The 16,679-nt window shown below is 42.5% G+C and overlaps 1 non-coding gene across 1 annotated transcript; it reads right to left on the minus strand.

Moving 5' to 3' along the window:
* LOC148553448 (small nucleolar RNA R71) lies at positions 1 to 108 on the minus strand. The gene has a single exon (XR_015892763.1). It is a non-coding gene; the product is annotated as a small nucleolar RNA R71 (small nucleolar RNA).
* Positions 109 to 16,679: the final 16,571 nt, after the last annotated feature.

Genomic DNA, 16,679 nt, shown 5'->3' on the forward strand with positions numbered 1-16,679 from the left:
AAGCTTAGAGTGGATGTTCAAACCTTCAGACAGAAAGAAGGTGAATCCCTCTATGAAGCTTGGGAGAGATACAAAGAACTGACCAAAAAGTGTCCTTCTGACATGCTTTCAAAATGGACCATCCTGGATATATTCTATGATGGTCTATCTGAATTGGCTAAAATGTCATTGGATACTTCTGCAGGTGGATCCATTCACCTAAAGAAAACGCCTGCAGAAGCTTAAGAACTCATTGACATGGTTGCTAATAACCAGTTCATGTACACTTCTGAGAGGAATCCTTTGAGTAATGGGACGCCTATGAAGAAGGGAGTTCTTGAAATTGATACTCTGAATGCCATACTGGCTCAGAATAAAATATTGACTCAGCAAGTCAATATGATTTCTCAGAGTCTGAATGGAATGCAAGCTGCATCCAACAGTACTCAAGAGGCATCTTCTGAAGAAGAAGCTTATGATCCTGAAAACCCTGCAATAGCAGAGGTGAATTACATGGGTGAACCTTATGGAAACACCTATAACCCCTCATGGAGAAATCACCCAAATCTCTCATGGAAGGATCAATAAAAGCCTCAACAAGGCTTTAATAATGGTGGAAGAAACAGGTTTAACAATAATACACCATTTCCATCATCCACTTAGCAACAGATAGAGAAATCTGAACAAAATACCTCTAATTTAGCAAACGTAGTCTCTGATCTATCTAAGGCCACTATGAGTTTCATGAATGAAGCAAGGTCCTCCATTAGAAATTTAGAGACACAAGTGGGCCAGCTGAGTAAAAGGAACACTGAAATCCCTCCTAGTACTCTCCTAAGCAATACAGAAGAAAATCCAAAAGGAGAGTGCAAGGCCATTGACATAGTCAACACGGCCGAACCTGGAGAGGAAGGGGAGGACGTGTTAGTAAAGGTTGAAGGCCTTTACATCCCTGCTGATTTCATAATCCTTGATACTAGGAAGGATAAGGATGAATCCATCATCCTTGGAAGACCTTTCCTAGCCACAGCAAGAGCTGTGATTGATGTTGACATAGGTGAATTAGTCCTTCAATTGAATGAGGACTCCCTTGTGTTCACAACTCAAGGTTACCCTTCTGTAAACATGAAAAAGAGGCACAGTAAGCTTCTCTCAAAACAGAGTCAACCAGAGCCCCCCACAGTCAAACTCTAAGTTTGGTGTTGGGAGGCCACAACCAAACTCTAAGTTTGGTGTTGAACTCCCATATCCAAACTCTAAGTTTGGTGTTGGGAAGTCTCAACGATGCTCTGAACATCTGTGAGGCTCCATGAGAGCCCACTGTCAAGCTATTGACATTAAAGAAGCGCTTGTTGGGAGGCAACCCAATTTTTATTTATCTAATTTTATTTTTCTTGTTCTTTCATGTTTTATTAGGTTCATGATCATGTGGAGTCACAAAATAAATATAAAAATTGAAAACGGAATCAAAAACAGCAGAAGAAAAATCACACCCTGGAGGAAGACCTTACTGGCATTTAAACACCAGTAAGAAGCATCTGGCTGGCGTTCAACGCCAGAACAAAGCATGGTTCTGGCGCTGAATGCCCAAAATGGGCAGCATCTGGGCGTTTGAACGCCAGAATTGCACCCTGGAGAAGAGCTGGCGCTGAACGCTCAGAACAAGCATGGTTCTGGCGTTCAACGCCAGAAATGGGCAACAAATGGGCGTTCAACGCCCAAAACAAGCACCAATCTGGCACTGAACGCCCAGAGTTGTGTTCAAGGGCATTTTGCATGCCTAATTTGGTGCAAGGTTGTAAATCCTTGAACACCTCAGGATCTGTGGACCCCACAAGATCACCTCAGGATCTGTGGACCCCACAGGATCCCCACCTACCTCCACTCACTTCTTCTCACCCCTCTTTCACACAATCCCATAAACACTCTTCCCCAAAACTCCTCACCAATCACCTCAATCTCTCTTCCCTATAACTACTTCACCATTCACATCCATCCACTCTTCCCCATAAACGTACCTCATAAACCCCACCTACCTTCAAAATTCAAAATCAATTTCCCACCTAAAACCCACCTTTATGGCCGAATACACCCCTCCCCCCTCTCCTCCATATTTTCTTCTTCTTCTTCATCTATTCTTTCTTCTCTTGCTCGAGGGCGAGCAATATTCTAAGTTTGGTGTGGTAAAAACATAAGCTTTTTGTTTTTCCATTACCATTGATGGCACCCAAGACCGGAGAATCCTCTAGAAAAGGGAAAGGGAAGACAAAAGATTCCACCTCCGAGTCATGGGAGATGGAAAGATTCATCTCCAAAGCTCATCAAGACCACTTCTATGACGTTGTGGTCAAGAAGAAGGTGATCCCCGAGGTCCCTTTCAAGCTCAAGAAGAATGAGTATCCGGAGATCCGACATGAAATCCAAAGAAGAGGTTGGGAAGTTCTAACAAACCCCATCCAACAAGTCGGCATCCTAATGGTTCAAGAGTTCTATGCCAATGCATGGATCACTAGGAACCATGATCAAAGTAAGAACCCAAACCCAAAGAATTATATTACAATGGTTCGGGGGAAATACTTAGATTTTTATCCGGAAAATGTGAGGTTGGCGTTTAACTTGCCTATGATGCAAGGAGATGCACGCCCCTACACTAGAAGGGTCAACTTTAATCAAAGGTTGGACCAAGTCCTCATGGACATATGTGTGGAAGGAGCTCAATGGAAGATTGACTCCAAAGGCAAGCCGGTTCAATTAAGAAGACTAGACCTCAAGCCTATGGCTAGAGGATGGTTGGAATTCATCCAACGCTCCATCATCCCCACTAGCAACCGATCTGAAGTTACTGTGGATCGGGCCATCATGATCCATAGCATCATGATTGGAGAAGAAGTAGAAGTTCATGAAGTCATCTCCCTTGAACTCTACAAAATAGCCGAAAAGCCCTCTCCTGGGGCAAGGCTAGCTTTTCCTCATCTTATTTGCCATCTATGTTACTCAGCAGGAGCTTTCATAGAAGGAGACATCCCCATTGAGGAAGAGAAGCCCATCACTACGAAAAGGATGGAGCAAGCAAGAGAGCCCATTCATGGGTCTCAAAAGACACATGAAGCTCATCACCATGAGATCCCGGAGATGCCTCAAATGCATTTTCCTCCACAAAACTATTGGGAGCAAATCAACACCTCCCTAGGAGAATTAAGTTCCAACATGGGACAATTAAGGGTGGAACATCAAGAGCACTCCATCATCCTTCATGAAATAAGAGAAGATCAAAAAGCAATGAGGGAGGAGCAACAATGACAAGGAAGAGACATAGAAGAGCTCAAGGACATCATTGGTTCCTCAAGAAGGAAACGCCACCATCACTAAGGTGGACTCATTCCTTGTTCTTATTTTCTGTTTTTCGTTTTCTTAATGATAAGTGCTTATCCATGTTTGTGTCTTATTACATGATCATTAATAGTTAGTAACTATGTCTTAAAGTTATGAATGTCCTATGAACCCATCACCTCTCTTAAATGAAAACTGTTTTAATTCAAAAGAACAAGAAGTACATGAGTTTCGAATTTATCCTTGAACTTAGTTTAATTATATTGATGTGGTGACAATACTTTTTGTTTTCTGAATGAATCCTTGAACAGTGCATATGTCTTTTGAAGTTGTTGTTTAAGAATGTTAAATATGTTGGCTCTTGAAAGAATGATGATAAGGAGACATGTTATTTGATAATCTGAAAAATCATAAAAATGATTCTTGAAGCAAGAAAAAGCAGCAAAGAACAAAGCTTGCAGAAAAAAAAAATAGCGAAAAAATAGAAAGAAAAAAAAAGAAAAAGCAAGCAGAAAAAGCCAAAAGCTCTTAAAACCAAGAGGCTAGAGCAAAAAGCCAATAACCCTTAAAACCAAAAGGCAAGGGTAAATAAAAAGGATCCCAAGGCTTTGAGCATCAGTGGATAGGAGGGCCTAAAGGAATAAAATCCTGGCCTAAGCGGCTAAACCAAGTTGTCCCTAACCATGTGCTTGTGGCGTGAAGGTGTCAAGTGAAAACTTGAGACTGAGCGGTTAAAGTCAAGGTCCAAAGCAAAAGAAGAGTGTGCTTAAGAACCTTGGACACCTCTAATTGGGGACTTTAGCAAAGTTGAGTCACAATCTGAAAAGGTTCACCCAATTATGTGTCTGTGGCATTTATATATCCGGTGGTAATACTGGAAAACAAAGTGCTTAGGGCCACGGCCAAGACTCATAAAATAGCTGTGTTCAAGAATCATCATACTGAACTAGGAGCATCAATAACACTATCTGAACTCTGAGTTCCTATAGATGCCAATCATTCTGAACTTCAATGGATAAAGTGAGATGCCAAAACTATTCAAGAGGGAAAAAGCTACAAGTCCCGCTCATTTAATTGGAGCTATGTTTCATTGATAGTTTGGAATTTATAGTATATTCTCTTCTTTTTATCCTATTTGATTTTCAGTTGCTTGGGGACAAGCAACAATTTAAGTTTGGTGTTGTGATGAGCGGATAATTTATACGCTTTTTGGCATTGTTTTTAGTATGTTTTTAGTAGAATTTAATTACTTTTAGGGATGTTTTCATTAGTTTTTATGTTAAATTCACATTTCTGGACTTTACTATGAGTTTGTGTTTTTTTCTGTGATTTCAGGTATTTTCTGGCTGAAATTGAGGGACTTGAGCAAAAATCAGATTCAGAGGTTGAAGAAGGACTGCTGATGCTGTTGGATTCTGACCTCCCTGCACTCAAAGTGGATTTTCTGGAGCTACAGAACTCAAAATGGCGCGCTTCTATAATATATAATAGTCCATACTTTGGCCGAGTTTAGATGACGTAAAAGGGCGTTGAACGCCAGTTCTACGCTGCTGTCTGGAGTTAAACGCCAGAAATACGTCACAAGCCAGAGTTGAACGCCAGAAATACGTTACAAACTGGCGTTCAACTCCAAGATTGACCTCTACACGTGTAACATTCAAGCTCAGCCCAAGCACACACCAAGTGGGCCCCAGAAGTGGATTTATGCATCAATTACTTACTTCTGTAAACCCTAGTAACTAGTTTATTATAAATAGGACTTTTTACTATTGTATTAGACATCTTTGATCAGTTTTATGCTATCTTAGACTTTCATGGGGGCTGGCCATTCGGCCATGCCTGAACCATTATCACTTACGTATTTTCATACGGTAGAGTTTCTGCACTCCATAGATTAAGGTGTGGAGCTCTACTGTTCCTCAAAGATTAATGCAAAGAACTACTGTTTTTCTATTCAATTCAACTTATTCCGCTTCTAAGATATTCATTCGCACTTCAACCTGAATGTGATGAACGTGACAATCATCATCATTCCCCCACGAACGCGTGCCTGACAACCACTTCCGTTCCACCTTAGATTGAATGAGTATCTCTTGGATCTCTTAATCAGAATCTTCGTTGTATAAGCTAGATTGATGGCGGCATTCATGAGAGTCCGGAAAGTCTAAACCTTGTCTATGGTATTCCGAGTAGGACTCTGGGATTGAATGACTGTGACGAACTTCAAACTCGCGAGTGCTGGGCGTAGTGATAGACGCAAAAGGAGGGTGAATCCTATTCCAGTATGATCGAGAACCTCAGATGATTAGGCATTTGGACCATTTTCACAAGAGGATGGGATGCAGCCATTGACAAGGGTGATACCTCCAGACGATTAGCCATGCAGTGACAGCGCATCGGACCATTTCCCAGAGAGGATAAAAAGTAGCCATTGACAACGGTGATGTCCTTACATAAAGCCAGCCATGGAAAGGAGTAAGACTGATTGGATGAAGACAGCAGGAAAGCAGAGGTTCAGAGGAACGAATGCATCTCTATACGCTTATCTGAAATTCTAACCAATGAATTACATAAGTATTTCTATCCTTATTTTCTATTTATTATTAATATTCGAAAACTCCATAACTATTTGATATCCGCCTGACTGAGATTTACAAGGTGACCATAGCTTGCTTCATACCAACAATCTCCGTGGGATCGACCCTTACTCATGTAAGGTTTATTACTTGGACGATCCAGTGCACTTGCTGGTTAGTTGTATCGAAGTTGTGAATGAAAAATGATTTATTAAGACGTGCGTACAGAGTTTCTGGCGCCGTTGCCTGAGATCACAATTTCGTGCACCAGTGAGTTTAAACAAATAATGGCCTCAATCATGTGCAAGCATGCAAATATAACAAATATTGGACGTATAAGATAAAACAAAATATAGATTACAATCATAGAGAAGTAAACACACAAGAATGAAATAATTATGGTTAAATAATGTAAGCATACATAAAGGCTCAAATCTTTCACAGGTTGTGTGTTCTTTAGCTCAAATATCATGTTCCAAATATAACTCAAGCAAATTTATCATAAAATTTTGAAAAATTAGTGAAATTTTGTTCCAAAGATAGAGTCTTAAAAGAAACTTATTGTCTTTTCAATCAAGTAGAACATGCATACAACTATCCTAACCTATGCAATTTATTCTATTCTATAAAAGAAAGAAAATCTAACTAAAATATCCTAATTATTGGTTCTAGGGAAAAGAAATTACCTCCGAAAGTCAGGTACTGACCGACCTCTCCACACTTAAGGCTTTGCACCGTCCTCGGTGCCGTCTGTCAGGAACAGGGGTGGGCTGGTGGCAGTAACTCCATAGTCGGGACCATTATGGCTCCCTGTGCTGGTAAAAGAAGTGGAGTCCGTGGTATCCGAGTCCCTGAAGTGTCCCTTGAGTAGCTCCTTGAGGTGTTTGAATCGGCGCTCGTTACGGCGCTCTCTCATCTTTGCTTTCTGTTCTTGCCGATCCAACCTTTCGATTATCTGCTGGAGCAATTCATCAGTTGTAGGGGCTTGTGGTGTTGAAGAAGGATTATCTTCAACTGGAGTAGTAGGAAGGCTTGTAGTGGCTGCTGGGAGTTTGAGGTATTTCCCGTTAGGGACATACTGATCATCCAGTGGAAGCACGGCTTTAGTGTCCCCAGCTCTGTAGGAGACTCCGGCTGCTGAGACAAGATCTGAGACCAAGGTGGGGAAAGGTAAGTTGTCCGCAATTTGTACGTGTCCCATAGCATTCCGGATATGTCTTGAGAGATGCAGAGGTTGGTCTGTAAGGATGCACCATAGTAGAACAGCCATGTCCGCAGTGAAGGAGGACGCATGAGTGCTCGGAAAGACATAATGGGACATGATCTGTGCCCAGACACAAGCCTCCAAGGTAAGTGCTGAAGCCAAGATTCCCTTAGGGCAGGTACAGTGGTATCTGTAGATCCAACGGCTGCCAGGTAATGCGATAACTCCGAGAACAGAGTCCTAGTCAAATTGGTACCTCTGGCGCTTAAGTGCGGCTTCTTGAAAGGCGTCCACTCCTTCTGGAATAGGGGGAAGACTCAGAGCTTGCTGAATGGCCTCTTCTGTGAAGATGACTTGCTTCTGCCGGACATAAACAGACTGCAGGATTGGCATGTAGAAGTTAGAGTAGAACTCAACTACCCAAGAAAGATTGACCTGCCTTGGCTGTCTCCGTAGGAAACCCCATTGTCTTCGTTCAATTTGTGGCTCAACAAAGGTAGCAATATTGGACGGGAGGATAAGAAGGTATTCATTGTTATAATTTCTTTCTACCAGGATAGGGAACATCTGCTCACAGTAGCGATTGGGAAATCGCGCAGTGTCCTTTGCTGGAAAGGCTTTCTCCTTCTCATCAACCTTTATTATCCTCTTAACTCTTTTTGTTGAGGGCTTGACTGCGGTTGAAGATGGCTCTGCCACTAATGCTCTTTTAGTTCCTCTTCTTTGCTGGTGGTTTGGAAGTAGCTTTCTCTTTTCCTTTCTTGGTGGCCATCTTGAAAGAAGGGAAGAGAAAGTAAATTAAATTCAAAGAGATATACGGCAAGGAAGGAAACGGAAAAGAGGGTGATGGATGCACATGTGAAAAGCCAACAATGGAAAATAGCTAGTGCATATAAAGACAAGTGACTGCAAGGTGTTTATTGGCATGCCGGCAAAGGGCATAAGTAGCATAGACCAAGCAATAATTTGTAACAAACCATCACGTTTGTATTGACAATTAAATTTAATTAATACAATAGTAAAGAGAATTTGTGAAAAGCAAGCATTGAATAGTATAATAACATAGAAAAGTGCATAATGCCATTTGAACTTTTTCACAAACACATAGCATGCATGGTGAATAAGGTATAGAAAATATGAAGGTGAACATGCAAGCAATCCCTTAAATAGAATAAAAATAATTGTCAAACAATTTGCAACAATCCACAAGCATATAATGAGCGATAATGACTCAAAAAAGAAAAAAAAAGATTTCTAACACCATGTAAAAAGGAAAAGAAAAGAAAAGAAAGAAAATATGAATAATGAAAAGAAAAAGAAAAGAAAAGAAAATACATATAAAATAATAAGAATGATAGAAAAAGAAAGAGGGAGGAAGAAAGTAAAACCTTGTTAATGGATGTGAGATAGAGAGTGAAAGGTGAGATAGAAGGGGAAAGGGGGAAGGAAGAAATAAGGAGGGAAAAGAAAAACTAGGATTTGGAGGAGAGAAAGATAAGATAATTTGGCAATTTTGGTTGAGCTGTGCGGCGCATGCGACGCGGCCACGTGGGGCACGCGTTCGCGTGGATGCGCTTCAAGTATGGTGACGCGATCGCGTCAGTCACGCGGTCGCGTGACCCATGTTATGCTTCTGGTGCGAGTGCATCCTCGCACCAGCACAACTCTCTGTTCAAATTAATTTATTTGCCAAAATTGGGACGGCGCGATCACGTGGGTCACGCGATCGCGTGAGTGTGCGCCAGAAAATAGATGACGCGGCCGCATCGGCGACGCGGTCGCGTGATAAGGATTGTGCATCCAGCACCAATCCAGCATCACTCACGCACAATATTTCATTGTGCACCCTTTTACGTCGAAAACTCAGGGCACGCGGTCGTGTGGGGCACGCGGTCGCGTGGGTTGATTTGTGCCATTGGCACGCCTCCAGCCACACTCCAGCGTGACTGACGTTGGGATTTTTGCCAGTAAAGAAGTTCATAAAAACAGTCGCGTTGTAGATATAGTCTCTAAACCGACAGAAATCCCTTCGTACAAACGTTTTGGGTGTCACAAGTAACAAACCCCTTTAAAAATTGTTAACCGAGTATTCAAACCTCGTGTCGTCTTCTCAAGGAATTGCAGGGAAGTATGTTCTTATTATTGATTATGAAAAAGTGTGTTTTTGGGGAATGTTGAGTTTGGGCAATGGACACAGATATATTTAAATGACAAGTAAAATAAATAAATAACTGTAAACTAAACTCTTGGCAAGGTAAGAGAAATTGGAAGTCCAGACCAAGTTATCCTTATCAATGATAATGAAAATTGAATCTTAATTCCACTTAGTCAACCTTTACTAAAGTAAAAGAAAGTCAAGGGAGCAATTAGTTTGATCTTCGAATCCTATTTATTTCCTAAGAAAAGGTTGGGATTATTGAAGCTCAATTCAATTAGCAAAGATAACAATTATCAATTATGCTATTGAGTTGGATAATTCCCGAGTTACTGATTTCTCAACCAAGACCAAAAGGGAAAAAGTAAATCTACTGGAATAAAAATGCCTTCAGATGTAAAGCAACAATAATAGCAATCATAAATTGAAATACCTCAAATAACATTAATTAAGAAAATTATATGTAACATGGAAGAGTTCATAAATTAAATAAAAATAAAGAACCTGGGATTGAGAGTCACTCCTAAAACTAAGAGAAGTCCTAAATCCTAATCCTAAGAGAGAGGAGAGAACTGATAAACCCATATTTCATGAGTTCTTTTGTGCTTAATTAGAGTGATTTATTCAACTCTTCAACTACTTATTCACATTAATTGCACAGTTTTACTTTCCCTTCCTTATTATGTCATATAATGAAAAACATGTTTTCTAAGCTTTAAAAATTAATTATTCTAATTACCTTTATTTCCATTCGATGCCGTGATTAGTGTGTTGAGTAGTTTCAGATTTTCTAAAGGCAGAATGACTTAAAGGATGAAAAAGGAAACATACTAGAATGGAAGGAGGAAGCAAAACGGAGCTTTAAAGAAACTGGTGTCCACGCGATCGCATGGATGACGCGATTGCGTGTCAAGCACGAATCGGCAGCGACGTGGCCGCATGACTGACGCGACCGCGCGCCTTAAGCAGAATACACATGACGCGGTCGCATGACTGACGCGACCGCGTGGCAAGGTAGAGCTCCGAATGATGCGACCGCGTGACCCACGCGGACGCGTGACAGAGGCCACGCACCGAAAATTACAGAATACGCCCCCAGCGAATTCTGAAGCCCTTTTTGGCCCAGATCCAAGTACAAACAGCATAGATCAGAGGTTATAAAGTGTGGGAATGCTTCTATTCAAGGAGAGCTCGCATATTTTCACCTTTCAATGATTTAGATTTAGTTGAGAGGGAGATCTTCTCTCTCTCTTTTAGGATTTAGGATTTCTTCTTGTTTTAAGAGTAACTCTGGATCCAGGTTTAATGTTCTTTTAGTTTTACTTTTATTTATTTATTCCAACATTTGAATTGATTATTATAATTTACGAATTATTCCATGTTACAGATTTCTAATTGAATTAATGATAATTTGAGGTATTTTCAGTTTATGATTATTCTCTTTGATTTATGTTGCCATTGCTTCCCATCTAAGGACACTTTTATTATTTCAGCAATTTACTTTTTCCCCTTTTGGTTTTGGTTAAGAATTCAGTAACTCAACAGTCATTAAACTCAACATAATTGATAATTGTTACCTTGCTAATTGAGTTGAACTTAAATAATCCCAACCTTTTCTTAGGAAATAATTAGGATTCAAAGGTCGATTTAATTAGTCCCTTGACTTTCCTTTGCTCCGGTAAAGGTTGACCAACTGGAATTAAGATACAACTCTCATTATTGTTGAGAAGGATAACTAAGTTGGACTTCTAATTTCCCTTATCTTGCCAAAAGTTGTTTTACAGTTATTATTTATTTTTACTTGCCATTTAATTAATTCGTCATTTAAATTACTTGCTTCTCCCCTTCTAAACCCCGATTACAACCTTTATAGCCAATAATAAGAACATACTTCCTCGCAGTTCCTTGAGAAGATGACCCGAGGTTTGAATACTCGGTTAACAATTTTTAAAGGGGTTTGTTACTTGTGACACCCAACACGTTTGTACGAAGGGATTTTTGCCGGTTTAGAAACTATATCTACAACGCAACCGTTTCTATGAATTTCTTTACTGGTAGAAAACCCGACGTCAAAATGGCGCCGTTGCCGGGGAACTGCTAACGTGTGCCTTATTATTGGTTATTGTAAATATTTTTCTTTTGCTTGTTTATTTATTGTTGTTTTTCCTTTTTCTCTTTATTTGCTACTATGAACTCTCACCCCTCTTGCTTTGAGTTTGGTTCTAATATTGTTAAAGGAAATAGAAGTTATAGTAGGAATGTGCATCAAGGTCAGACCAATCAAGGATGGATGGAACCAAGAGGATCTAATCAACCCTTTTGGCGGCAACACCCTCCGAGATATCCTGGACAAAGACCATTCTACCATGCATACCCAGCTGTAAGACATGGTGGACAACCTTGTAACTACCAATAAGCCCCACCCCGTGCATATGAACCATCCTTTCAACATAACCTCGAACCACCACACTCACAAGCTTCTCTTCAGCATTCGCCATCATATGATCCTTCCTTACCCCAATACCAATCCAATCGTTCCCAATCATCACCACTTTCCTTTGTATCATGTCCAAGTCTGGCAAACCGCGAAGCAAAGGATTGCCTGAAAGAAACAATGATTAAATTTCAAATAACCATTCAACAACTGGAGCAAGCACTAATTCAATGGGCCACTAGGCGCTCAAATATACAAGGATCAACCACAGCTCCATGTGGACAGCCCAATGAAGAGCGTAGCATGAAAGAAATGCTAGAGACTCCAGTGGACAAGACAGAAAATGAATTCGTACTAGAACAAGTGGAAGAAGCTGTCATTGTTCAAAAAAAAGAGTTGGTTGAAGATCTAGGCAATGCTGAACTTCCTTGGGAATACAGAATTGAGGAAAACTCCGTCCAAGACACTACATTTGATGCTAAGGAGGATACCGTACAATCTCCAAGGCGAGTAGTTTACGAAGAATCAGACGGAATAATTCAAGAAGCAAATTTCCTTGATGATGATAGTCACAAGTCTAGTGCCCCTAGTGATGAACTTGCGTCCGCAAGTGAATTCTCTGAGATCGAAAAATCTTCCCCAAGTGAATATGCAGATGATGCGGAGGTAGATTTCTCTCAACCTCCAATCTATGACTCAAGTGATGAGGAAGACGCAGAAGACTTTGACCAAAATACAGATACAATTGAAGATCTTTGCAAGGAAGTGGGAAAATTCACAGAAGAAAACAAGGAAACGGAACTCGCAGAGCCACCAAAAACACCTGTCCCAAGGCCATTACCACCCAATACAAGCTTCAAGTGGGTACAATCCTTAACTTATAATTTTACTTATTCACTTGAAAATGGTTTGCTTGAAACAGATGGCCAGCTTAGAGCTCTCTGCGGCTTTAAGAGTAAGAGGGAAATGACTCGTATTCAGAGCTGGTGCACCAGGTTCAATAAGGTTCCACGCTTCACCCCGAAGTACACGGATTGGTATCGTGCTCAATGGCATGGATCACAGAGAACATTTGGTCACCACGGTGAGATTCTACTCTTTAACCCGCCCGAATGGAAACTTACAAATCAAAACGAAGGCGGATCTAAAAACACAGCTTGGGATCATGGATTATGTTCTGACATTCGTCATCCCAGGAGGCTGGATATCTGTTTAAAGCTGCGCAGAAGCTTTACATGCCTAGTTTGGGACCCCGGAGGCTATTGGCATTCCAAGCACTGGTGGAAATTTTTGGACGAATTTAAACACAAGCCACCATAACTGAATACTCTTCCAATGTCCAACTTAAGGACTTTAACTAAAAGTGCTAGGTGGGAGACAACCCACCATGGTATGGTCGCTTCTTTTTCAATTTATTTCTTGATAATTGCTTTCATTTTTCCTTTTTTCATTTTAATTTATTAAACCTGGAATCATGCATAAGCATCCATGATAGTCATTGCATTCTGCACTTTTCATGCATATAAAAAAAAAAGTGGTTGCACGGCGCGACCGCATGCCCCATGCGATCGCATCATATCGCGAAAAACACCACCCATGCGACCGCGTGACCCATGCGGCCGCATGATATATATATCGGCGTAAGGATCCAACGAACAGAAAGTTGTGCTGGAATCGTGCGGCCCTTATGCGTTTCACACAAATTGGCCCACGCGATCGCAAGCCCCATGCGATCGCGTCACATGTACAATATCAATCCCACGCGACCGCGTGAGCGACACGATCACGTCACATGGTTTGCACATCACCCCAAAAGGAGACAGAGAGTTCCGCTAAAACGGCGCTGGAGTCGTGCGTTTAGCACAACTTCCAGCGATGCGATCGCGCGACCCATGCGATCGCGTCACCCTTCTTTCCCCCTCGCATGCGATCGCGCACCCCACGCGATCGCGTCACTCCCATTCTCGTCCCAACCACGCGACCGCGTGCCTCACGCGGCCGCGTGGATTCGAAAATATAACCCCCCAGCCCGCGAACCCTATCAGTCGTGCAGCCCTCACCTCCAACCCTCTTCCCCTTCTCTGCCTCCTCTCCCTCCAACCACCACCCACCACCTTCCAGCTGCCACCGCACCATCACCCAGACGCCGCCGCAGACCCGCCACCACCGCCGTACCACCCCCTCCCCTACTCTCTCCTTCCTTCTTCCTCTCTCCTTCCCTTTCCACCGCTGCTCGCCGCCACCACCGCCCACCACCGCCGGCCATCCACCGCGCCCCACCCCTTCAGCCAGCAACCCCAACCACAACCTCCCACCCCTATCCTCTCCCTCCAACCACCACCCACCACCTAAACCCTTTCTCCGACACCAACCCCCTCCGCCGCCACCACCGCGTCGCCGTGCACCACCACCGCGCCGGACGCCGCCGCAGCCACCTCTTTCCCTGTTCCACCCCTTTCGCTTCCCAGGTTCCGAAACACGCAACCATTTTTTTATCTGTTCGTATCTTTCTGTATTTTTTTCCGTTTATGTTCATAATTAGGATAGCTATACTTGCATGTTGTAGTGGATTTTTAGGTTGTTAGGTAGCTTAGGCTATGGTTAGTGGATCTAGGTCTGTTTACTTGTACTGTTCTTACTTTTGTGTTATCCTATGTGCAAATCTGTTGCTGCTATAATCACGATTCATATGCTGCTTTCTTGTATGTTGCTGCTGTTTACATTGAGTTTTTATGTTTATTTTATATTTATGTACATGCAGCTTGATTTTTTTAATTCCTATGAACTAATTATATTGCTGTTTATTTTTCGGGACAATCCAATTTTAGCCGGAATGCTGCCCAATTTTTTTTAAATTTGTTTTCATTCATGTTTTGGTTTGGCATTTCTGAAATCTGTTTTACTCTGCTTTACCCAAACCATTACATGAATGCTATGGCAGACCTTCTCACCCTTTTTGATTTCCTGGTTCATAAACTGCTTGTTCAATTATGAGTACTTCTATTCTTACCTATGAATCCTTGTTATATGGTTTTTTCTCTATGCCACTTACTTTAACCCGCACTTTACTAATTCACTATTTTTAATTTGCTAATTTCTTTTTCAAATCCTAACCATACTAACCCTTTTGGTCTCTTTTCTGATTATTTTCACTTTCCTCTAACTTTCTAACCATGGCATATTGCTTATTTTCTTTCCATTTAACATTCATTCAATCACAATTCAATTACTCATTTTCCTTATTCTATTTCTCCCTTACCGCTTTGAGTTTCCTTTGTTTAATTGCCTATTTGCTTTCCTATTTTTTTATCCGTTCCTGATTTTCTGTTTTTCAGGATGTCTGCCTCACAAAGGAAAGGCAAAGGCAAGGCTACTGGCAAGCGCAAGAGAGGAGATTCCTCCCAGTCCATCATTGCTCTAATGCACGATTCATCATGGCGGGAGAAGAACTTCACACAGCAGGAGAAAGCTAACCAGCTGCTTCCTGCGGATGATCCTATAAAATTTGCAAACCGGTACTGTGAACTGAAGTACCCAGCTTTTGCAAACTCCAGAAACCTATACCTGGAACGTACCTTGAAGATTCCAGAGGCCCTCCAGCAGTACACTATTGAACAAATCAAGCAAAGGGGCTGGTTCTTTCTGGAGAGATCACTGACAGAGGTCAATGCATCTTGGGTCCGGGAATTCTATTGCAACTACTACCTTACTACCCTTGATGCAGTGAACTTGAGGGGAAAGCAAATTCTGGTCACAGAGGAGGCCATAGAGACCATTCTCCAGCTCCCAGCCAAGTCCGATCAGCCAGATGGTTTTGCACAGGCTGAGGAGGACATGGGCCAAATGCAGTTTGACTGGGATGCCATAAAGGCACGGATAGCTCTCGACCCTGCTGTTCCTTGGGAGATGGGTCAGAACACCACTATGCCTAGAGGGATCAAGAGAGTGTACTTGAACAATGAGGCTCGGCTATGGCATCAGATCTTGAGTAATTTTGTGATGCCGAGTACTTACGAGATGGAGATCCCGACTACCATGATCACCCTCCTTTGGTGTGTGCTGGAGGGTAAGGACATATACTTACCTCGTTTTATCCGGCATTATATGGCCAGGGCCCACGTACGAGGCACCCTCCCCTTTCCTTACCTGGTTACACGGCTAGGCCATCAGGCTGATGTGCCTTGGGAGGATGCCGATGGGAGACCCCCAACAGCGGACTGCAGGAAGATCATCCCGCACAGCAGGAACTTCCTTGCTTTGGGCTACAGACCACCACCTGTCACTGCTACTGATGAGACAGCCCCTCCGTCTGTTGGACCCTCTTCATCCACAGCTGCCCCAGCTGCCCCTGCTGCCATCACTGCACCTCCACCCGCCTCTGAGCCAGTCTATCGCCTCGTGCATCGTCTATTCCGCCAGCTTGATCAGATGGAGCACCGTAACAGGTGCCGGTATGAGAGATTAGAGCGCCACAGCAGGCGACGCTTTTCCCATCTGAAGCTGATGATCAGATAGGGTGCCGACATCCCCTCCGAGCCCGACACCCCTTCAGAGCCATCAGAGGATGAGCTCGAGGAGGAGGATGAGCACGAGGAGGAGCCTCATTCCCAGGTGGAGACTCATCAGCAGGCAGCCACAGAGCAGGCTGCCCCGCATTAGGAGGTTATGCCCCAGATAGAGGCTGTAGATCCGGAGATCCCGCTCCAGTCCGTCCCACCTCCACAGCAGCCAGACCCTCAGCCCACCACCGCCACAGAGACCCCAGCTACCATCCCTACCATTGATGACACTCCTTCACACCAGGCTTGATTGAGCATCGAGGACGATGCTTCGTTTTAAGTGTGGGGAGGTCGCCATCTCTGGCATTTATTTTGGTGAACCACTACATACTTTTTCTTTTATTTTGGATATTTTTTTTGTATTTTCCTCTTTTTCTTTTACTGTTATTTTCTGAGTACTTATACATTGCTACTTGTGTATTTTACTCTATTTTCTGCATTT

This window comes from Arachis ipaensis, chromosome B7 (assembly GCF_059453495.1).
Source record: "Arachis ipaensis isolate K30076 ecotype BB chromosome B7, ASM5945349v1, whole genome shotgun sequence".
In the NCBI taxonomy this organism is placed as follows: Eukaryota; Viridiplantae; Streptophyta; class Magnoliopsida; order Fabales; family Fabaceae; genus Arachis; species Arachis ipaensis.